The following is a 24,698-nucleotide window of genomic DNA, read 5'->3' as shown; positions in this document are numbered from 1 at the left end:
GGGAGCTCCTGAAGCTGGCCCTGGGACAGCTGGGGAGTGAGCCGTCTGTCTGGGGGTGATCTCAGCAGCATGGGGGTGTGGGACGTGGGCAGGTCTTCTTCATGGTCTCTGGCTGCTGGGCCCCTGGCCTCAGTCCCCCCGGGCCGCTGACCCTAGCCCTAACCCCAGCCTGTTCCCTGGCTGTCCGGCTTCACATCCCCAAGGCTCCTCCTGAGAGCGTCTGGCACTTCCGCCTGCCCGGTGCAGAGGCTGAGTCTCCTCTGGTGCCAGGGGGTGCCTCTGGGCAGGGCTGTGGGCCTTGCATTGGGAAGCGGGGGATGAGGAGGCGCACAGCAGGGTCGTGGTGAGCGGAAGGGGACCAGTGACCTCGGATCAGTGGGCGGATGTTACAGCCCAGCCACAGTGAGGCTGGGATCTGGGCCTGGGCCCCAGGTTCTACAGCCCCCATCCCCTGCCCCACCCCCTGCCCTGGGGATGCAGATGTGGACCACGGAACGTCCCGTTCAAGTCCCCTTGTCTTGGGTCTGTGTTTCAGAGCCCTACCTACGTGTCAGCTTCACTCGGGGCTCTAGTAGGAACTTTCTGGATCCAGCGTTCCCAGAGTCCCTGTCTCTGGCCTTGCTCCAGGGATTCGGGTTCTGCCACAAGCGGATGTCAGGGCTGCCAGGGGGGAAATTATAGGCTGCTCCGGCTGACACTGAAGTCGCATCCCCAACTGCTCCCTTCATCCCCTGCTCGGTGACGGCCGGGGTGGGGGGGTTCCGCTCCAGCTGGGACTTTAGGGCCTCGGGGGCTGCTCGGCATGGGGGTGTGCGCCAGCCCCGCTGTGTAGCAGCCGCGGGATGAGTCAGAATAAATTAGCATGCTAACGAGGGGGAACTGCACAGGAACCATCTGGAACAAGGCGAGTTGTCATCGGAAGAGCCAAGCTGCTCCCAGAGCCACACTTAACACTTCAAACCCACCCCTCGCCCCCTCCCACAACCCGGGAGCTGGTTCCGTGCCACCCCGGCCCCGAGGCTCTCCCAGGGTCCCAGGGAGGGCGCAACGCAGAGATCGTCTCTGAGCTTATGGTCTCAGTGTCCAGGGAGGGCGAGGCTCCGAGGACCAGGGTGGTAGAGGACCCTGCCTCCACCCCGGGCGCCTCAAAGGGGCTTGTGCTGCCCACAGCTGGGAGGGCAGGAACCTCGGCCCCCAGACTCAGAGGCTCACAGACACGCGCACGTGTTCCCTCTCCGTCTGACACACACGCTCTCTCATTCTATGCCCCCTCTGACTCAAGCCGGGTGTGCTGTGTCAATACTTAGACCTGGAGTGACTCCCCGCCAGATGGAGCAGCGACTGGGGGCTGGGGGTGCTGCAGAGATACTCAGGAATGTGCCTTCTGAAATGTCTGGCTCTCACCGGGGGTCCGTGTGCGTGAGAAACCCGTTTTGGGTCCTGGCTCCGCACCCGCTTTGTGGAGTCAGTTAAGTCCGTCAAGCCTCTCCCAGCCTCACTTTTCCTGTTGGATTAAGGCCGACAGTAGCAAACGTGTGTTCCAGAGCTGAGGCTGGAGCGTCACACTGCAGGACAACTCACGGGGGCCAGGACATGGAGGAGGCCAGATGGATCCTCAGCAGCTTCAATACAGACATTTATTGAAGCGAAAAAAAATCTGAGTTGCGGAAGATGCTATTGTTCAGTCGCTAAGTCACGTCTCCCTCTCTGCGACCCCGTGGGCTGCAGCAAGCCAGGCTTCCCTGTCCTTCACTCTCTCCCGGAGTTTGCTTAAGTTGATGTCCATTGAGTCAGTGATTCTATCTAACCATCTCATTCTCTGTCACCCGCTTCTCCTCCTGCCCTCAATTCCTTCCCAGCATCAGGGTCTTTTCCAAGGAGTCGGCTAATCCCCTGGCTAATTGGGCCAAGTTGCTGCAGGTATGCAAGCACCAGCCTTTTGGAGAGATTAAACAAACACAATCTATGTAACAGGCTTTGAGGTTAACACTTCCAAGACTTCTGCATTTATATTTCAGTTGTTAATTTACTGTGGTGTTTCCCATGATTTTGCTGTATAGATTTTCATAGTAAGTTACTTATTGCATTAAATGTAAATCACTGTTACGTGTTTTCTGAGTCTTGAATTGTTCCTCAGGCCAAATTGCTCTTAGTCTTTTTTAGTGCTTTTTAACTTTATCTAATATGGAAGTTACCGCCTCTTTTATTATTTGTGTTTGCCCAACACATCCTTTAATTTTTGCTTGTGGGATCTTGAGTTCCCTGACCAGGGATTGAACTTGGGCTCCCAGCAGTGGAAGCACAGAGTCCCGACCCCTGGACTCCTGGGGAATTCCTCTTCCTTTATTTTTTAGCATTCGAGCATTTTATTCTAGGTATGCTTTGTGTAAAGAGTGCGTATTTGTATCGCTGTCTTTAAAGAGAGTGTTTGTTATCAAAGCAGACACGTTTGTTGGTGCATCTGTTATTTATGCTGTGTTTTCCTTGTTCTCTCCTTCTCTTTGGCTTTGGGAGTTGTTTACTGTTTCATTTTTCTCTAGTGTTTTGGAAGGTTTAGTTCTTATTTGTATTCTCTTGGTGGTAAATTCTAGGTTTACAATGTATGTTTAAACCAGTGTTATTGAGATAATTGACATACAAAAAACTGCATACAAAGTACACAGTTTGAAAAGTTTTGACAAACACACGTTTGTGAAACCACCACCAAAATCTAGAAAATGAGCAAACCCACCACAAACCATCTTCATGTCCTTTCTCCTTGCTGTCTCTTGCCCTGTTCCTCCCTCCCTGGGAAACCACTGGTCTGCTTTCTGTCATTCCAGATTAGATTGCATTTTAGAATTTAAATGGGATGATAAAATATGTCCTCTTCTTGTCTGACTTTTTTCACTCAGGATAATTATTTTGTGATCCCTCCCTGTTGCAGCGTCGTCTACAGTTCATTCCTTTAATTGCTCAGTGGTGTCCCACTGCGTGGATAAACAAATAATGTATCTCTTCACCTGACAGTGGATATTTCAGTTGTTTCCAGATTTGGACTATTACCAAACAAGCTGAGGCAAACATAAATGCCTAGTATTTGTGTGGCAGGAGGCCTCTTTGTTCCTGGATACTTAGAAGTAGAGTGTGAGGTCACATCCAGGGGCGTGTGAGTGTTCGTGCATACTCAGGTGTGTCCAACTCTTTGTGACCCCCACGGACTGCGGCCCACCAGGCTCCTCTGTCCGTGGGATGTTTTAGGCAAGAACACTGGAGTGAGTTGCCATTTCCTCCTTCAGGGGATGACAGAGGATGAGATGGTTGGATGGCATCACCGTCTCCACGGACGTGAGTTTGAGAAGTTCCGGGAGATGGTGAAGGACAGGGAATCCAGGCATGCTGCAGTGCGTGAGGTCGCAAAGAGTCAGACGCGGCTGAGAAACTGAACAACGAAAATAAGCATGCTGTTTTGGTAACCGTAGCTTTGTAGTATAGTTTGAAATCAGGGAGTGTGATAGAACTTGATTTGTTTTTCTTTTTGCAAATTGCTTTGGCTATTTGGGCTCTTTTGTGTTTCCATGGAAATTTTAGAATTACTCTCTCTGGTTTTGTGAAAATTTCCATTTGCATTTTGGTAACAAAACGTTTGCATTTTGTTGACAAAACAAAAAGACCACCTACTGAATAGGAGGCGATATTTGCAGATAATACTTTTGTGAAGAGGTTAACATCAAAAATATACAAAGAACTCGTTCAATTCAACATAAAAAATATATACAACCTAATTATAAAATGGGCAGAGGGCCTGAGTAGACATTTTTCCAGAGAAGACATATAGATATATGTCTCTCTATATATATCGTATACCAAAAGATACATGAAAAGATACTCAGCGCTACTACTCACCAGGGAAATGCAAATCAAAACCGCAATGAGAAATCACTGCACGCCTGTCAGGCTGTCATCAAAAGGACAACAAGTAATGAGCGCTGCTGAGGACGCGGAGAAAAGGGATCCCTTGTGCTCTGTTGGTGGGAACGTGAACTGGTGCATCACTTTGCAAAACAATATGAAGGCTTCTCGAAAAACTAAAAATAAAACTGCCATATGACCCAGAAATTCCACTTCTGAGTAGCCAAGGAAAATGAAAATACTAATTTAAATTAGAGAAGATCTATTCACCCCTATGTTCTCTGAAGCTTTATTTGCCATAACCAAGAGGTGGGAACAACTCAAGCGCCGATCAATAATTGAGTGGATAAAGAAGATGAGGCATATATGCACAATGAGACACTGCTGATCCGTAAACAAGATGAAGTTTTGCCACCTGTGGCAACATGGATGCGTCTAGAGGGCAGTATGCGAAAATGAAATGTCGGTGAAAGGCAAATACTGCATGATTCCTCTAATATACGGAATCTAAAGGAAAGAAATGAACAAGCAAACTAAAGAGAGACGGAGTCACAGGTTCAGAGAAGTAAGCGGCTGCCAGAGGGGAGAGGAGCGGGAGGTGGAGAGAAACAGGCGAGGAAGGCTGAGGCGCAGACTTCCCGTGACGAGCCCGCCGCGCCGCGGGGGATGTGCGGTGCGGGGACGGCGGCCACGCGTTGTCCTGCGTGTGACAGAGCAGAGCTGGCCTGACAGCGGAGACCACCCTGAAACGCGCAGAAATAGTGAGTCCCTGGGCTACGAACCAGCAACTAGCGTGATGCTATACGCCAGTTATGCTTCAAAAACAAACAGACTCATAGAAAGAAGGACCAGACTGGTGGTTACCAGAGGTGGGGGCACGGGAGAACTGGATGAAGGTGGTCAAAAGATGCAAAAATCTAGATACAGGGAAGTAAGATTCAAAATGATAAACATAGCTAATACCGTTGTACATTTGAAAGTTGTGAAGGGTGAATCCTGGGTTCTCATGATAAGAAAAACCATGTGTTTGTATTTCTTTAATGTGTCTGTGAGGTGATGAATGTTCACTAAAGTTATAGTTCTATTGATTTACTTCATGTTGTATGTAAGTAAAATCATGATGCCGTGCAGCTGAAATTTAAACAGAGCTGTACCTGGAGGGAGAAAAGAGGAACAAATTAAGCATTCGACTTAGGATATAAGACAAAGAGTAAAATAACATCAAAAAAAGAAGAAGGGAAAAGAAAGTTGAAGGAAAGAGATAAACATAAGGAGATGACTAAGAATGAAAGACACAAAGAAGCAATAGAAAATTTCAAATAAGCTGAATGCTCTAAAATTAGAAATAAAATAGACAAACCACTGGCCAGGTTCATCATGAAAAAAGAGACAAAATATAAATTAAAAATATTAAGAATAAAGGAAAGAGACCTAATAGCAGATATAGAAGATGTATCTTATAAATATTGCTTTTGCCAATATAGTTGAAAACTTAGATGAAATGGTCAAATTTCTAGAAAAACATGTTATCACAACTGACTCAGGAAGAAAGAAAATCTAAACAATTTTATAACAATTCAGAAATTGAATCATGACCTAAATTTGTCCTGGAGAGAAAACACTGGAGTCTGCTCATTTTCCAGACAAGTTCTACTAAATCATAAAAGAACAAATTAATCTGGTCTTTGACATAATTTATCAGAGGATAGAAAGTTGTAGACTCCTCAAAAAACTTACTCTATGAGGCCATACTAACCTCCATATCACAAGCAAACAAGGGTACAATAAGAAAAAAGTCCGGGCTAGTCTTAAAAACCAAGGCACAGAAACTCCTGAACCAATACATCATAAGCAAGACAGCTTTATCCCAAGAGTATAGGATGGCGTAATGCTAGAACATCTATAAATCTAATTCACCCACACTAACCGAATAAAGGCAAAAGCATACAAGATCATAAATTTTTATGTCCATTCATCAGAGAAAAAACTCTTGGCAAACCAGAAGTAAAAGAGACCTTGCTTGATAAAGAGTGTTGTTCAAACACTTGTCGTAAGCATAATTCTTAATTGTGGAACATTAGAAGCACTGTCTTCAGAATCATGAACTAGAAAATGTATTTATTATCACTACTTCTATTTGCCTGGGGCCAAAGACCTTAGTCTGTGAAGCAGAGCAAGAAAAAAAGTCCAAAAAGATTGGATAGGAGGGCTTCCCTCATAGCTGTTGGTAAAGAATCTGCCCACAATGCAGGGGACCCGGGTTCGATTCCTGGGCCAGGAAGATCCCCTGGAGAAGGAAATAGCAAGCCACCCCAGTACTCCTGCCTGGAGAATCCCATGGACAGAGGAGCCTGGCGGTCTACCACTCACAGGGTCTTAAAGAGTCGGACACGGCTGAAGCCACTTAGCACGCACAATGGAGAAAAGAGCCATGTTCATGAGTCGAAAGACTGAAAAACAGGGAGATCCCTGGTGGCCTAGGGGTTCGGACTCTGGACTCCCGCAGATATGGCCCAGGTTCAATCGCTGCTGGTGAACTGAGACCTTGTAAGCCGTACCACATGGCCAAAAGGAAAAAAGACAATAGCATACAGACATCAGTTCTTCCTATGCTGGTCTCTGGAGTTTTGGTCAAAATCTCCACAGAGTTCTAATTAATTTTAAAATTTTACGGAAGTAGAGTAGTTAAAGAGTGGCCATGACACTCCTGTAGAAAAAACTTTCATAAATGTTCCCTACTAGATACTGGCATAAAGTCATAAGCTTTTCCTTTTATTTATGCTTTTGGCAGCCCCACAGCTTTTAGGATCTTGGTTCTCAGAGCAGGGGTTGAATCTGCACCTGCTGCAGTGGAAGCTTGCAGTCCTAGCCACTGGACCACCAGGGAATTTCCTAAACTTTTCCTTTTAAAAAACTCCATAAAGCAAGTGAGACTTTTGAGAATCCCTTGGACAGCAAGGCGATCAAACCAGTCAATCCCAAAGGAAGTCAACCCTGAATATTCATTGGAAGGACTGATGCCGAAGCTCCAATAGTTTGGCCATGTGTTGTGAAGAGCTGATGGATTGGAAAAGATCCTGATGCTGGGAAAGACTGAAGGCAAAAGGATAAGGGGGCGGCAGAGGATGAGACGGTTAGATAGCATCACTGACTCAGTGGATGTTAATTTGAGCAAACTCTGGGAGACAGAAAAGTACAGGGGGGCCTGGTGTGATGCAGTCTATGGGGTCACAAAGAGTCAGATGCAACTTACTGACTGGACAAAAACAAACGATAAATAAAGCTGTATATATTTAAACTGTACAGTGTGATGGTTTGATATAGTTTGTTAAATGATCACCCAATCAGATTAATTATCCCCTTGCATATTGCCATTTTTTTTCTGGTGAGAACACAACAGTCTCTTAGCAACTTTCCAGTATATAATGCATTACTATTAACCACACCCACTGTGCTGTACACGAGATCCCCAGAACTTATGCATCTTGTAACTGGAAGCTTGTACCCCTTAACTAACATCTCTCCATTTCCCCCCAGGCCCCCCACCCAACCCCTAACAATCCCCATTCTACTCTGTTTCTATGAGTTCAACTTTTGTTTCATTTTTACATTTCACATATGAGTGAGATCACATAGCATTTGTAAACTTTGACTTATTTTGCTAAACATGTCTTTCAGGTTCACCCATGTTATCATAAACAGCAAGACTTTCCTCTTTTTTATGGCTGAATAATGTTCCATTGTATATATCAGATTTCCATTCATTTGTTGACAGACACTTAGGCTGTTTCCATATCTTAGCTCTTATAAATTATGTGGCAATAAGCATGGGACTGTGAATATCTTTTTGAGATACTGATTTCTTTATTTCAGATATATACACAGAAATAGGGTTGCTGGATCATATAATAGCTCGATTTTGAATTATTTAAGGAACCCACATACTGTTTTCCATAATAACTGTACAGATTTATGTTCCTACCAACAGCGTTCCAGGGTTCCTTTTTCTCCACGTCCTCACCAGCACCTGTCATTTCTTGTCTTTTTGGTAATAGCCATCCTAACAGGTGTGAACTGAAATCTCATTGTGTTTTTTATTTGTGTTTCCCTGATGATTAGTGATTTTGAGCACATTTTCATGTGCCTGTTGGCTATTTGCATGCTTTCTTTGGAAAATTGTCTGTTTATGTCCTTTGTCCATTTTAAAATTGGATTACTAGCTTTTTCTATTGAGTGGTAATAATTTCTTACATATTTTAGGTATTAACTCCCTATCAAAGATGTGGTTTGTGAATATCCTCCCACTCCACAGGTTCTGTGACCATTCCATGGGTCACATATTTGTGAGTTTTCTAGCTTTCCTTTTGCTATTGATTTCTAGTTTCATAGCATTATGGTCAGAAAAGATATTTGATATGATTTCAGTTTTCTTAAATGCATTAAGACTTGTTTTGTGACCTAACGCATGATCTATCCTCAGCTTCGCAGGTCACTTCAGTGTTCTGGGTGGATGTGGAACGCAGTGGGCATTTTGGCAGATCTTACAGAGCTGGGGAAGTGGGTGCTCATTCACATGCCCTCAGAGAAGTCGCTGGCTGAGGGGGCTCTCTCTCGGCACTGAGCCATACTGTGCCATGGGAGGGGCGATGCAGCTGAAATCACTCCTTCTCCAGTGTGTCTATTATGGTACTTTTTTCTCCAACAATATGCTGGAACTTCTCCACTTGACTCCCAGACCCCCACAAAGGTACTGTCATCCACGGGTGATTGTCAAAATTGATGCTCTGTGGGGAATAATGGTATAAAATAGCATTATGCAGCTTGCTGACAGCCCACTGTAATGAACTCATTCTCAAATAATGTCACCAGAATACGTACGTCAGCTTTGGCACTTCGGGGAGGGCCTCATTGTCAAGCTCCGTGTGACGGCAGCTTCAGGCACACATCTTAGCAGCCCCTCCGGTCGGGGGAACACTTGCATGTTTATTTCTTAAGTTGGTTTGTATTTCATGACAGTTTATTCTTGTGTTTGGTAACTTTTATGTGTATTACAAATATTCTTTTGTATTTTAGTATTACATAATAAAACAATAAAACTTTTAAAGGGATTACATGATGTGAGTGGTCATATATCACTGTTAGGACTTATTTGACTTGAAAATAAAGCTATTTCTTATTTCTAATCTCTCCAGACAGCAAAATAGTCTCAAAATAATGAGTCGCTTTAGGGTAAAGATCAAATGCAGAACAGCAAGAATATTGTCTCAGGATAAACATGAGAATAGGCATGTGGTTGTGAGACCCTTCTTTGAGATTTTAGAGATATTTTAGGGTAATTATGATACACTAGAGTCGGACACAACTGAATGACTTCATTTTCACTTTTCACTTTCATGCATTGGAGAAGGAAATGGCAGCCCACTCCAGTGTTCTTGCCTGAGAATCCCAGGGACGGGGGAGCCTGGTGGGCTGCCGTCTATGGGGTCGCAGAGAGTCAGACACGACTGGAGTGACTTAGCAGCAGCAGCAGCAGCAGCAGTGTCTCCTGACCTTGATTCTATTAACATTTGGGGCTAGAAAATTCATTTCTGTATGGAGCTATCCTATGCATTGTTGGATATTTAGCTTCATTATCTGGCCCCTACTTGCCAGATGAGAGCACCTCCCACACTTGCAACACTCAGAAAGCGTCTCCAGATAGAGCCTCATGTTCCCTGGGAGCAGCAAAGTCAACTCCAGTTGAGAACCACTCCTATAGACCTTTTCCATAAACAGGGTTTTAATCCAAAGAATTGATGCTTTCAAATTGTGGTACTGAAGAAGACTCTTGAGAGTTCCTTGGGCTGCAAAGAGATCAAACCAGTCAATCCTAAAGGAAATCAGCCCTGAATATTCATTGGAAGAACTGATGCTAGAGCTTCAATACTTTGGCCACCTGACGTGAACAGCCGACTCATCGGAAAAGACCCTGATGCTGGGAAAGATTGAGGGCAGGAGGAGAAAGAAACCACGGAGGATGAGACGGTTGGATGGCATCACCGACTCAATGGACATGAGTTTGAGCAAACTCTGGGAGAGAGTGAAGGACAGGGAGGCCTGGTGTGCTGCAGTCCACGGGGTCACAAAGAATCGGACACGACTGAGTGAACAAGGATGATGTTTCATAGCAAGCTGTTTCTCAACCCAATGTAGAGACGAGTGTTTGAAGAAATTATAAATTGATACATAGGAAGCATGAAAAGTTTGTAGAAAAAAATATACTAATTTGACTTGGAAAGGAAACAGTTTAAAACCAAAGGAGGCTTTTGAGCCCTCAACTTTCTAAGGCAGAAAGTAGGCTGAAGAAAATAACTTAGAAAATATGGGCCATTTATTACGGAAAATGAAGAATGATTCAAAGAATGGAGCCTAGTGGAGCTCAATGATCAAACGCAGAACCACAGAGGACGGTTTCCAGGGAAGAGAACCGGCTCTAATCGGGGAACTGGTACAATGTGCCTGGCTGGGTTTTAGGGTTATGATGACCCCTTCTGGTTATCAGTGCAGGGGCAGATATCCACACCCTCACTTGATGTTGGGTGTGAGACGATAGATCACGTGTCTCATACGGGTCTCCCTAAGATCAATCACATTTGAGGGGTGGCGCCTCAGGAGCCTCACGCACACCTGGACCTAGCTTGAAGATAAGGCTTTGGATCTTGAGCTGACGTTGTCGTGGGATGAGACTCCGGGGGCTTGGGTGAGGAGGGAGCGTGTTTTGCACGTGGGGGAATGAAAGTTGTCGTGCCCAGTGGGAGATTACGCCAGGGTGAGTTCCCAAAGACAGGCTCCCCTAGCGGTTCAGGGCGAAGAGCCTGCCTGCCAGTGCACGAGGTGCAGAAGACACGATTTCCATCCCTGGGTCAGGAGGATCCCTGGAGTGGAGGAGGGACTCACTCCAGTATTCCTGCCGGGAACATTCCATGGACAGAGGAGCCTGTCGGGCTGCAGTCTGTGGGGCTGTAGAGTCAGACATGACAGCTCACACGCATCGCACATCACAGTATCCAAAGTTAGCTGCAACAGTACTTCCCATCCCACAGTGCCCTTGCAAGGTGAGCTTGCCGTTCTCTTGTAGAAATGAAGCGATTTGGGAACACCTTCACACTGGGTGGCCTTGGGACTGCTTTGTCCCAAAGCGTGGGGTAGAAGTGACACCAAGCTAGCTGTCGGCAGAGCCTTTAACTGGCCTTCCAGAGCTCACCTGGGAGCTTCCTCTTCCTGCTCCTGGGAAGCCAGCTATCACGTGAAATATGTGAGCACACTGGGACCGCCTTGCTGGGACAAGTCCACACCATGCCCAGAGACTGTTTGTGGACACTTTGGTCTGCAGCCCCAGCGGGACTTCTGTGCTCTAGGCAGCCTCTCACCATCTTGGATGTCCATCCCGGCCGAGGCTTTGGAGTCCCGTTCACCGCCCACTGCATCACAGACCCAAACAAGAGCTGTCCAGCTAAGTCCAATTTGCCCAAAGAACGACAAGAGCTGAGCACAGAGGCTGCAAGGATGAGAGCGTGAAGGTAAGGAGCCCGGGACAGAGAAGGCGCTTGCAGATGGCAGCCGTGGCCATGACTCTTACTAGGGAGCCGTTGCTTTTTCTTACCCAGCAAACTCCGCCCTCTAGTAACTGACCTTCAGTTCCCTTTGGGAAATCGCCTAACCCCCCACTCCCAGCCCACGTGTGCCTGGCACCGTGGTCCTGGCTCCATCTCCAGGGGTGGACTCCGCTGACCAGCGAGGTCATTCATCTCCATGGCAACAGTCGTTGGACTGCAGTTCAAAGTGAGAGAACTTCCGGAACTTTACAGGAACTATTGGGAAGGAGAGTGTCACGGTAAGGTCGCCACACGGCTTCAGCTGCAGGGACAGAGGCCGCACGTCCCCCGGGCTGCAAGGCCCTAACGGCACGTTCCCTGGACTCAGCTTGCTCCACAGTGGCCAGCAGCCCCTGGCCGTCTGTCCATCATCCTGCTGTCGTCCTGCCCCACCGTCCCTAGGCTGTGGTTCTTGTCCACATGCCTGAGACGGCTCTGTTGAAGCTGCTTCCCAGACGGAGAGAGGGGTGAGAAGATGGTGATGGGCGGCACACTTCTTCCTTTAAGGCTGTGGTCTGGGAGCCGCGGCACCATTTCTGTTCACAGCCTATTGGCCAGAGCCTTCTTCTATGCCCACACCTCGCGCGTTCACCCTCTGTCCTCTGTCAGAGAGAGGACGACAGAGGATGAGATGGTTGGATGGCATCACTGAGTCAATGGTCATGAGTTCGAGCAAGCCCCCAGAGACGGTGAAGGACAGGGAAGCCCGGGGTGCTGCAGTCCATGGGGTCGCAGGGGGTCAGACACGACTGAGCGATCGAACAGCAAAGTGCACCCACCTGTCCGTGTTCAGTGAGGAGCCCGGGAGCTTATTCTAACTGTGAGCGGAACACAGGCAGGCTCACGTGATAGGGCTCTACGCAGGGCCAGCGACAACTGAGGGCGGTTTTCAGCCCGAGTCTGGAGCTTGAACGGAGGACGCAGGCTGGGAAGCATAAAGTTAGGGAAGAGAGGTGCTGTGGGCGGAGCGGCGAACTCAGGGTGAGTGACGGCATGCGGCATCACTGACAAGATGGAGCTGGGAGTAAACGGCACAACCCACAGTTTCCCAGCAGAGCTTGTCGCTGGCCAGACGTCCCCCAGAGTGCAAAGGGCAAGGGAGCCCGGGCCGCTGCTCACCGGGGCAGCCGCCCTGGGCAGTGAGGGGGCATAGCACATAGACGTGGAGAGGCACCCGGCCGATCCCAGCAGTCCCAGGTGCGTGGTCAGGAGCTAACAGGGTCCTGTGGGCTCCACTCAAAGCTCCATCCTTTGGGGGAAGGGGGAATGGACGCTGAAAGGCAAGAAGCAGTGGATGCTTCCTTCCCCTTGGGGCTGCCAACCTGGGAAGACTTCAGTCTGCGGACGGCAGACACCACTTGCTGTCAGGCATGGAAGTCCTTCGAGAGAGGAGGTGGCCAACAGGGAAGAGAGTAAAAGGCAAAGGTGGAGGGCAGACGGATGACGAATCACAGAGTGCCTTGATCCAGCCGCGCCTGAAGTCACTCTCCTGGCAGACTTTTCAGTTAGACGCGCGTGTCTGTTCTGTTCAGGGCTCTTAATCCCACGGCAGTGTTCCTGTTTACTTGGCTGCACTTCAGCCTTCTAGAGCTTGTTCCAGGTTCCTTCTGACATTTATCTGAGGCTGAAGCCAGGAAAAGACAAAACGAGCTGCCCCCACAGCCAGGCCTTGTGCCAACAACCCAGCCATCACTTCTCTTTCCTGTAGCTGACGCTTCTTTTATGCTCAAGGGGCTTGACTTCCAAGACTTCTTCCTTATGCAGGGCCCTCAGGCAGAGGGTTCCTTTAACTTCTGGTGAGAAGTTTAATGGTTGGCTGAGTGGGAGCTTGTTCTGTTCTCTCTGGCTTGTTGCAATTTATGTCAGTGACCTCTCAGGGTTGGAACGGTCCACGCCAGGCTCTGCCGGCCTCTCCTGGTGGTGGTTTATGAATTCACAGGTGAAGACGGCAGAATTGCCACGTGGTGAATGAAGCCCGTGGGCTTCCTGAGTGGGGATCATCCGAGGAAACCCAACACACGCCTGCCTTTTACTCCTCCATTATTCGGTGAGTATACGCGGGTGGAATATTCCAAGATGTAGTCAGTGCCCACGCCTCGGCGGGAACATGAACACAGGCTGCACGCCAAACCAGTGGAGTGAGTGTCTCTGGCATGGATGCTGGGCATCAGTATTTTCCCTAAATTCCAGGATGCAGACAAGTCGAGGAACCGCTGCCCCAAGCCACTGTCACTCCCTGCTGGGTGGGCCACCTCCTCTCCCAGGCTCCAACCTCCACCGCGTCGGTCAGCGTGCAGCTGCCCGGTGGGGCGCGCAGACAAGCCCGCTGCGTCTTTGACCCGGGTGCCCATGCTTCTGCTGCGGTCTCTGACTCTGAGGCTAGTTCTACTTCAGAACAGAACAACAGGGACTCCAGTCTATCACCGTGATCTGCACGAAATTGAAGGGACGCTCTTACACAGTCTGCAGCAGAAGCTTCTACCAGACAGGGGGAATAGAGTCAGAAATCAAATGAGCTCAACCACAAAGCAAGGTCAGAGCGCAGCCCAGGAACTCAGGGCGAACTTTGCAAAGTGACAGTGGCCGTTGCTCCCAGTCGCGTCCGACTCTGCCACCCCACGGACTGTAGCCCTCCAGGCTGCTCTGTCCACGGGGTCGTCCAGGCAGCAATACTGGAGTGGGCTGCCATTTCCTTCTCCAGGGGATCTTCCCAACACAGGGATCAAACCTGGGTCTCCTGCATTGCAGGCACTTTCTTTACCACTGAGCTCCCGGGGAAGACCTTTGGAAAGATGGCCTCAAATCCCCTGAGGCCAATGCCCAGTCCTTGGACCCAAGGTGGAGTCTCAGTCTGCTAACTCCAAGGACTGTGAGCCAGACTGACTTTACCACTGAGCCCACAGAGATGCAAAGGATAATTCTGTGAAAACTTTATGCCAACAGCAACCTGGTTCCTTTTCCCATTCATGTAGCTGATAACTAAGCCAGTGCTGAGACTGGAATAGCACAAGCTTTATTCAGTGGCCAAAGGAAGGAGAAGTGGGAAGCTAGTTTGCAAATCAACTTCTTAATGCAGCTTGGGCCAGGACACCAAATACAGAGGTTAAAAGGGAGAGAATTAAAGAGTGGGAGTAACGTTCATGAACAGGAGTGTGGACTGGACCTGGACTGATGCAGCTCTCTTTTTTGAAGTCCTTGTATGGACTTTTCCCAGTGGTTGTCATGGCAACTGTCCTGGCACTGGTGGGCGTGCCATTTAATCTATGCTAATGCATTACAATGAGCGTATAAGGTCCGCTGGAGGGCAGGTCTTCCATCATCTTGGGCCTAGTTGACTGTAAGCGCTTCTTATTTTTTTCTCTTTACAGCTTCCTCCGGAAACCTAGGGGCATGTTCCAGGGAGGGTTGGGGCATGATTTTGGGGCAACAGCCCTGGAAGCAAAGAAGAATTTAGAATATTATATACAGATGCTCTGCCCTCTGGAAGGAGGGTCACAGCTCCCCACTCACTGGTATCCACATCATATTAAACATGAGTTCATGCTGGAGTCTCCAACCCTAATCCTTTATAGCATGGGTCATCCTAGACTCCTCCTCTTGCTTATCTGTAAATTCCCTTCCAACAATGAGAAGTCTAACTTGCATCCACTCACTCAGTGGTTTAAGTGTGGACTGCAGAGAGGCTTTCTTCTGAAGAGGACACTGCGGAAAGTCACTTCCCAGAGGAGACAAACACCCCTCAGATAACTGGGGTCAACACCCACAGTGACACATCCTGTCGATAGGATGCACCCTGATAACGTGTCACAATCATCACACTCAAGTTCTGTGATACCTTCCTGAAACCCAATACCAGTCAACCATGAGAAAAGCATCAGACCGTTCCCATAGCATTTGGAAGCCACTAAAAAAATACCCGACCAGAATTCTTCAAGCTGTCAAGGTCATCAAAAACAAAGTCTGAGATCAACTGTCTCCCAACACTGTGATTTTTTTTACCTACTCAAAACACTTTTGACACCTAATGTGTGGGTTTTCCACACCAAGCAATTCTCCAGTTTTCTGTGGACATCAGCTGGGTGTCCTACAATTTAACTCAATCTTGAAAGTCCCTGGAGTTAATGCAGACCCCACAAGTTAGGGGTTCAGTCCCTCTAGACTCCCCCCGCTTCAGACACCAGGCCAGTCACAAGTACAAGCCACTTATACTTCTGAAAAACTGACCCCAAGTCAGGGGTCCCCATGACTCCCTCCTTGGGCTGGATAATTTGCTAGAACCGCTCATCAGATTCAGAGAAACACTCTACTTTCATTTGCTATTTTCTTATTTGGGGTGTTATAAAGGATTCAAATGGACAGCCAGATGAAGAGGTGCTTAGGGTGATATCTGGAAGGGTCTTGAGTATGGGAGTTTCTGTTCCCGTGGAGTTTGGGGTGCATCATCGCCCAGCACATGGATGATCACCAAGCAGGGACGTCTCAGAATCCCATGGTTTAGTGTTTTTATAGAGGTGCCCTTATGGAGGCATCCCAGGCCTTCCCAGATGGCACAGTGGTAAAGAATCCGCTAGCAAATGCAAAAGATGCAGGAGACAGACGGGTTTGATCCCTGGTTTGGGGGGACCTCCTGGAGAAGGAAATGGTAGCTCACTCCAGTATCCTTGCCTTGAAAGTCCCAAGGACAGAGGAGCCTGGTGAGCTAGAGTTCATGGGGTCACAAAGAGTCAGACGTGGCTGAGCAACATGCAAGCAAGTAATCTAGTAATCTCTGGAGGCACGCTTGATTAAATCATTGCGCATTGGTGGGTGCCTCGATCGCCAGCCCCCGTCAGCTCCATGGGGCTCAGGTGTGGGTGGGATTGGAGGTACCGCCCACCTCTGATTGCACAGTGGGTCCCTCTGGCTGCCAGCCTCCATCCTGAAGCCTTCCAGTGGCTCAGCAAGGTCACCTCATTGGAGTAAACTCGGGTGTGGCTGAGCTTGTGCGTTCACTCGCATCGGACTCTCTGTGACCCCATGGACTGTAGCCCACCAGGCTCCTCTGTCCATGGGATTCTCCAGGCAAGAGTATTGGAGCAGGTTGCCGTTTCCTCTTCCAGGGGATCTTCCCGACCCAGGGATAGAACCCGCATCTCTTTCGTCTCCTGCCTTCCAGGTAGGCTCTTTACCTCTGAGCTTCCAGGTGTGGCAGAAGGGCCTTTCTATGAGCAACAAAAAGTACCCCAGCACTCAGGAGATTAAGGCTTTTAGGAGCTCCCTGTGGAACCAGGGACAAGACTAAATATACATTTCTTAGTATATCACCATTTCACACTGTCACAGCCAGGAGGAACCTGGGGAGACTTGATGACTAGATGGAATGTGGAATCCTGGATGGGGTCCTGGGACAGAAAAAGACCTTCAGGAAAACCTCAGGGAATCTGAGTCGAGTATGAACTTCAGTTAATAATGCTGTATCCGCACTGGCTCATCAGTGTTGGCAGGAGAACCACACCAACGTAAGATGTTAATTATAGGAAGCGTATGGGGGCTCTGTACTGTCTTCTCAATTTTCCTAAAACTGTTCTAAAAACTACAGTCTACTTTAAAAAATATAAACATGCTGCCAGCCAGTGGGTGAAGGCTCTGAAGAATGAGCTACAGCCCTCAGGGAGGCATTTTGCAAGAAATGTGTTGATCTGATCATAACAGGAGACATTCTTAAGGGCTGTGTTTAGAATTCCAGTGTCAAGAAAATGCACATCTCGTTTTCCATGGAGTTGAAATATCTGTACAACCTATCGCCCACGTGTGTTGATTCCAGGACACAAAGAGCCAGGCCCTTCCTTCAGCTGAGAAGTGGCAGGTTTGAGCTTGGTGGCTGTGGAGAGGCTCAGCGCTGTGGCTCAGCGCCTCCCTCCCAAGCAGGAATTCAGTGACTGCGTGCAGAGCCCCTGTCCTCCAAGCCACGGAGGAAAGACCTGGAATCAGAGAGGCTCAGCCACAGGACGGCTTCCCAGACCTCAGCGGGTGCAGCTCCTCTCCCCTTGCAAAACTAGGATGGTGGTTTTGTTCTAGTAAGAAAGACGCGTGAACTGAAGTATTACCTGCTGTATCAAAAAACAGGGCTTCCCTGGTGGCTCAGACGGTAAAGCGTCTGCCTGCAATGCAGGAGACCTGGGTTCGATCCCTGGGTCAGGAAGATCCCCTGGAGAAGGGAACGGCTGCCCACTCCAGTATTCTTGCTTGGAGAATCCCATGGACAGAGGAGTCTGAAGGGCTACAGTCCATGAGTTCACAAAGAGTCAGACACAACTGAGTGACTAACATCTTAGACTTCTTATTTGGAAATAATTTCAAACTAACAAAAATGTTTCAAAAATAAAAATAGTAGGACCGTGGGGGAGGGGGACCCTGAGTCCGGAGACCCCCGGGTTAGGCAACAGAGCCTCTTCCATAGTTGGAGGCCTTTGGGTGGACCCATCCCTCCCACCCGCTGATGAGGAAGAGAGGGCGGAAATGGAGGCTCAGGGTGGGGTTAAAAAAATAAATAAAAGTAGTGCAAGACACAACCAGACGCCCTTTACCGAGATCTACCTCTTGTTCAGTCCATCTGCTTTATCATTTACACTCTCCCATGCTCCCTTAAGCTTTCTGAAGAATGGGCTTACACATAGAGTGACCCTTTGGAATATGTCACTGCGTTTCCTAAGAACAGGGGCATTTTCTTACCCAAACAGTCACAGCTTCATAATTTGCATCAACGTGTTTATCGAATGTACGCCCATATTCCAGTGTTGTCAGTTGATGGCATCATAACCCTTAGAGCACCCTCCCCCCGCCCCACCCTTGACCATTTTGGGGGTGCAAGAAGGTGTGTTGTTAACAGTTAGGCTGGACGCAGGGGTCCAGGGCTACCCCAGGCTCTCTGAGACCCCGCTGCCTCCCTGTCGTGGGCTCTGTCTGTGTTCTAAGTTCCTGAATACACGAGAGTATCTTTCCTTTACTCTTAAATATGGATGGGAAATACAATCCTTGGGTCATACTTTTTGTCCTCAGAACCTTGCAGCTACTGTCTTCTGATACTGAAATGTTTCCTGTGATCATTTCTAGGGGCTTCCCAGGTGATACTAGTGGTAAAGAACCCACCTGCCGATGCAGGAGACGTAAGAGACCCGGGTTCGATCCCTGGGTCGGGAAGATCCCCTGGAGGAGGAAATGGCAACCCACTCTAGTATTCTTGCCTGCAGAATCCCAGGGACAGAGGAGCCTGGTGGGCTACAGTCCACGGGGTCACAAAGAGTCAGACATGACTGAAGCGACAGCATGCATGATGATTCCTATATCCGTGAGATTTAATAGCTGCAGGAGATTGTCCTCAGGACAAGAGCAGCTTTGAGCGCCACATTCACGCTTAAGGGAAGGTTTTATCACATTCTAAGGGTTTTTTCTTTCTGTGTGTTTTGCTCTGTTTGGGAGACTCAATTATGCATTTGTTAAATCTTGCTGGTTTGAATTCATCCTTACCAGACTCTCCGTTGCTTTTACACTGTAGTTATCTCACTTTACTTTCTGTGACTTCTTCAAGCCCACACCCTCCTTTTAAAGGCGTTTCTGGGCATGTGTAGCTTTCTCTGCTTTCAGGTGTGGGTCTCGTCTCTGCCAGGCTTTCTCCCGTCCTTCTCAGAGCTCGGACGCTCACTGCTGCTGTTAACTCCCTGGTCTCCTCTTTGAAACCGCGTCTCTTCCTGGAGCCGCTCCCCGCCCACAGGCAGATCGGGTTGTTGTGTTGAAGCAGTAGACATCTTTTGGTCTCCACGTCCTGTGTTTCTGGGGGTAATTCCTCTTGTGGATAATCTTACCCGGTCATTTATGCCGGATAATTTCATCTTAATGCTGTGAAGCGTTCATGTGCAGGTGTGACACTGCCTCCTTTGTAACGACAGCGCTTCTGTGACTCGAGAGGATTTTCCATGAAGTGCGTGTAGACAACAGTGGTCAAGCGCCGGTCAGGCCGGTTTTCCCCAAAGCCTTCCCCCATCCGCGTTCATGCCCCTTGGACAAGCTCCATGTCAGCCTTTGGTGTGGGCAGTTGACTCACTCAGAGGCCCTCGGGTGACAGCCCCTGTGGCAGTCTGCAGGTTGTGACCCCCACATTCATATGCTGAGACCCTAACCTTCAAAGGGGATGGTATGAGGAGGCAGGCCTTCGGCTGGTGCTGAGCTCATGAGGATGGAGCCCTCACAAGTGGGATTAGTGCCCTTCTAAAAGGCTGCCGAGCACTCCCCTGCCCATCCACCACGTGAGGGGTCTGCCCCCCAAAAGCGGCCCCATTCCAGCCACACTGGCACCCTGATCTCAGAGTCCAGGCTCCAGGCTGCGAGGAATAAACTCCTGTTGATTATAAGGTGCCCAGGTTATGGTGTTCTGTTACAGCAGCAGGAACAGACTAAGGCAGCTCTTATGCCCTCAGCGGACGGTCATTATTATCACCGCCTTAAGTGTCTTCCTGAGTTCCTTCAGGCAGTTGCAGGCACATCTGAATCTGTATGATTTCCCCACTTCTGTGCAAGAGGCGCCTCCTGTATTCCTTGCTGTGTGCCGTTCAGTCTCCCGTTAGACGCCGCGCAGTCGTGCCAGCCCCCTGTGGCTGCTGTGCAGATGGGAGCGCTTGCAGCCAGCCGTGCCCAGTGGCCACCTGCCAGGGCCCCTCCCCAGGGGCTGCCCCCGGCGGCTTTGGGTGTCCCGCCTGGGCAGGGCCCACGCACTGGCTGTCATGCAGAGCATGTTGGTTTGAACTGAAGTGAGATGCACGCACGTGCAGTGTACAGTCTGAGAAGTGTCACACATGCATCCCAGGGTCACCCACATCTGTGACGACACTGGTGATGCCCCCCCCACACCCAGAGGTGCTCCGGTCCCTTCCTTTTCAGCCTCGCTCCTTCCAGAGGCAGCTGCTGTTCTAGGCCTTTCGCTGTGTCTGTTCTGTCCGCTGGATGGAGTCCCCGGGGATCCCTCCACGCTGGCCACCCGCAAGGCTCAGACCTGTCCATCTCGGGTACTTCATGCCTCCCTTGGTGTACGGACCACTTGCTGTGTGGATGGCCCCTGGGGTATTTATCCTCTGTTGACGGGCATTGCGGTGGTTTCCTTTTCGGCCGTGTACGTTCACACGCAGATCTGCTTGTGGACACGTTTGTTTCTCCTGGGAGAGGAGTGATGGTCAGAGGGGCGTGTGCTGCCTTGGTGGGGCTGCCAAGTGACCAGGTCAGCGAGCCCTTTACCATCTGCACCCCCCCCACCACGTCCCGGGCAGACCTCCGGTCCTGCCGCTCCCCATCCTCGCCATGCCTCGTGTCTCGGCCCCATCACCCTGGCCGGCCAGCGGGTCTGGGCCGTCTGTCGGGCACCCGAGGCTCCTCTCTCCGGTCATCGGCACAGCCGCTGTGTCTAGTGACTCCGACACTTGAAAGGAATGAGCTCTCCTTTAAGGTTTGTGTTTAAAAAGACAGTCCCTCTGGGTTTGCCTGAGAATCGCTGTGGGGTGGAGTGAGCTCGCCAAGATGGGGGTGGGTGGGGGTTGTGGGTGGTGCACAGCTGCTGTGGGAGGCCACTTGTGGGGGGCACCCTCGCTGGCTTGTGGGGTGTTGATGAGCCAGGTTCATCGGCTGGATGAAGACAGAGAGAAACAAGGGAGCAGACTCACCAAGGGCTGGGGTGTTCCCAGCTGGGAGCGTGACGGAGCAAGGGAGCAGAGATGACGGAGCAAGGGAGCAGAGATCACGGAGCTGGGGGCCCCAGAGAGCCCCGCTGGGTGGGCAGGAGGCAGGCCCAGGCTGAGACACTCAGACCTTGGCCTTGAGGGCCCTTGGCCTCTTGACCAGGGACCTGTGTCTGCCCACTGCCACATCCGGACATTGCCATCAGCGTGGACTGAGACCCCAGAGCCCCACATGGTGCCCAGGATGAGGCCGAGCCTGGGCTGGAGTGGGTGCAGCTGGGAGGTCAGGGGGATGTGAAGGTTTGGGGTTTTCCACAGCTGCTCACCCCACCTCTGGGAGGCTGCTGCCTTTAGCACCCCTTGGACTCAGGGTTGGGTACGGTTTGGTCCTCCCAGCTCCCCAGCACGGGAGATGAGACCTGGATCAGCCAGCCCCAAATCCGACAAGCGTCCTTATAGCGTGTGGAGGGGAGACACACGGGAGGGGTCACGAGGAGACGGAGGGGTGACGTGAGGGAGTCGGCCACGAGCCCGGGGACCTGGAGCCGCCAGAGAAGGAAATGAGGGGTCCTGGCCTGCAGCCTCCGGAGGGAGCCTGGCCCTGCCCTTGACTTCTGGCCTCAGAGCTGCAAGCGGACAAATGCGTGTTGTTGAGAGCCCCGTGGTGTATGGGCACTTCATGCGGGGCCCCAGGGGCTGACACAGAGCCTCAGGGGTCCCCAGTTTGTAGGGGCCCGAGCTGGGGCCAGGGCCCAGCTTCCCTTCCTGTTCACAGTTAGGGGTTCACACGGGATTGCACCGTCCCTGCAACAAGGCAGGCTCCAGCTTCTGGGTTCAAGGGCGACAGGGGGCCGTCTGCCGCCAGGCTTCCTGGGCTGGTGTGAATGACAGGGGGCCGTCTGCCGCCAGGCTTCCTGGGCTGGTGTGAAGGTGGTGGCGTGCACACCCCACGTGGGGGACGGTGCCCCCTGCCCAGGTGCCCCCCGCCCAGGAGGCCTGCAGGGCACGGGGTCCCCCACGTGGCGTTGTTGCTTTAGCTGCCAGGGGCCCCACGGCCGGCTTTCAAGCCTGTGTTTGTTCCCCATGGGACTCAGCCTCCCTGAACCAACAGCTTGAAGCTATTTGCATGTTTGTGTGGTTGGGACAGGGCCCTCATTCCAGGCATAGCTGGCCTGCCAGCCTCGCTGCCCGGGGAGGCCCAGCAGAAGCCACTGCGAGCAGAAAGGCTCGCGACAGATGTGCTCAGCTCTCCCCCGCCCTGGACAGCTCCAGCCTTGCTGTCCCCGGGCTTGGCCTGGGCGAGTCCTGAACCTCTGTGACCCCCAAGCCCCTCCGGCCCCACCTCCCACAGGGCTTGGCTGAGCGGTGTTGCAGGCCTGGTAAGCAGCATGAGTGAGGCGGGGTCCGCCCTCAGGTAGCCGAAGTCACCCCCACTCCCAAGGGTGTGACCCCGTTCCCCGGACGCACCTTCCAGACCGTATCCCTGTTCCCCACTGCGGCCGGTGATGCTGGGCCCGCTGAGGGGGCGCAGAGCCACCCGCTGGCTCTCCCACCATCCCTGGGTCACGAGTGGGGCACCCAGGGCTGGTACAGGGCCTCCGCCCACCTCAGCCCCCAGGGGAAGACCAAGCAGCCTGTCATTCTTTCCTCACCCAGCCCTCGAGGAGGGTTACGGGTCACAGAACTGGTCTTCCCAGAAAGCGGTCCTGGAGCCATGACTGGACTCGCAGTGTGGACTCACTGGCTGACACGGAGCCCTGAGTCAGGCGTGAGCATCGCTGAGCGCGCTGGCAGCCCTGTGGTCCCAGCTGTCCCCTGCAGAACACCCCACGCCCGCCCCGTGGTCCCGGCTGCCCCCTGCAGAACACCCCTGCGCCCGCCCCAAGAGGAGCTAGAGAGCCTGTGGGTCCTGGGACCCCGGGGGGCCTCCCTAGGGCCTGCCAATCAGAGGGCCCTGCAGACAGCGGGACATGACCACCAGCGACCCTGGGGACACGCAGATGGCCAGACGGGGCCTCCTCCCGGCCGGTCCTGCAAGCCCGTGGACGTGAGGCATCGTGACGTGTGAGCCTCCTCCTGGCAGCCCCAGAGAGTGGAGGAGGTGCTGAGGCGGGCCGGGCTGGAGAGGAGGGCCCGCCAGGAGCAGGGGTGCCGGGCTCACACACGGCCTGCCTCCCGCTGCACCAGGACGCGGGACCTGCGGGGTGAGGGCCTGGGCCCAGTGGGCAGGCGTGTGTCACCCGGTGGGGGCCCCGCTGCGGCTGGGCCTTCTCTGCTCCCCACCTCCTGCCACATCTGAGGAACTGGGAGCAGGAACCCGAGGGCGCCCCAAGTCCAGGAAAGGGGGCGGTAAAACCCCCAGCCCCCTGGGGGGGCAGCTGGAGAAAGCGGGTCAAGGGCGCGGGGCGGGTGGAGAGGGCGGGTGGAGACGGGGGGTCTAGGGTTTCAGCGAGGAACTCGGGGCAGATGGGACCCCGGGCAGAGCCGAGGCTCGTCCTCTGAAAACACAGCAGCAGCCAGAGGAGAGGAAGGTCCACATCCGGGAAGGAGTGAGACCGCTGGGCCCTGCCGGAGCCAAGCCTCCACTGCTTGGAAGAGGCAGAGTGGGCGGCCCAGGCCTCTGAGAACGGAGGGCCGTTCTCCCTTGGAGGGCTCCCTTGGGCCGGGCCCGCAGCGCGGGGTGGGGTGACGCCCAGCCCAGCTCCCAACACCTGCCCCCAGGAGGGGCTCCCCCAGGGATGTCCCTGGAAACTGCGCTCCGGGAGGCGGGGCTCGGGGACCGCGAGGGCAGCAGGCGAAGAGCTTTGACTCTGCAGACCCAAGTTATATCAAAATGGGCAGATCAGACAGTCTCCTGGATGAATCATATTAAAATGCGGAAAACAGGAGGCAAAGAAAAAATCGCTCAAGTCTCTGGAAGAGACAGATCATCTTAAAAAGCAGCAAACGCACCCACAGCCTTCTCCACAGGGACGCCGGAGCCCGCAGGAGGACGAGACGCTCTCGTGAGAGGACCGAGGGGCACAACTCGAAGCTGAATCCCACCTGCAGGAAACACGCTGCGCCACGTGGGTGACCGGAGAACATTTTCAGGCAAATGTGCCGCCAGCCTCTCTCCACTAAAGCGAGCGTGCTCGCTCCTCAGCCGTGTCTGGCTGTCTGCAACCCCGTGGACTGTAGCCCAGCAAGCTCCCCTGTCCGAGGGATTCTCCGGGAGACCCCGGGGCGGAACCCGGGTCTGCTGTGTTGCAGGCAGATTCTTCACTGCCCGAGCTAAGGGCAACCCTAAAGGGGACTCTCAGGGGAAGAGGAAACAACACGAAAGAAGGCGAGTGGGATCCAGGTGCCGCGCAGACTGCTCTGGCCCTGCTGCGAGGATGGGGCGTTTACCGCAAGGACTTAGTCGGGGGACTTCCCGGTGGTTCAGTGGTTAAGACGCTGCGCTTTCAATGCAGGGGGCGCAAGTCTGATC

The sequence above is a fragment of the Muntiacus reevesi genome, chromosome 15, assembly GCF_963930625.1.
Source record: "Muntiacus reevesi chromosome 15, mMunRee1.1, whole genome shotgun sequence".
Taxonomy (NCBI): domain Eukaryota; kingdom Metazoa; phylum Chordata; class Mammalia; order Artiodactyla; family Cervidae; genus Muntiacus; species Muntiacus reevesi.
The sequence above is the reverse complement of the archived record's forward strand: the minus strand, read 5'-3'. Positions refer to the sequence as shown.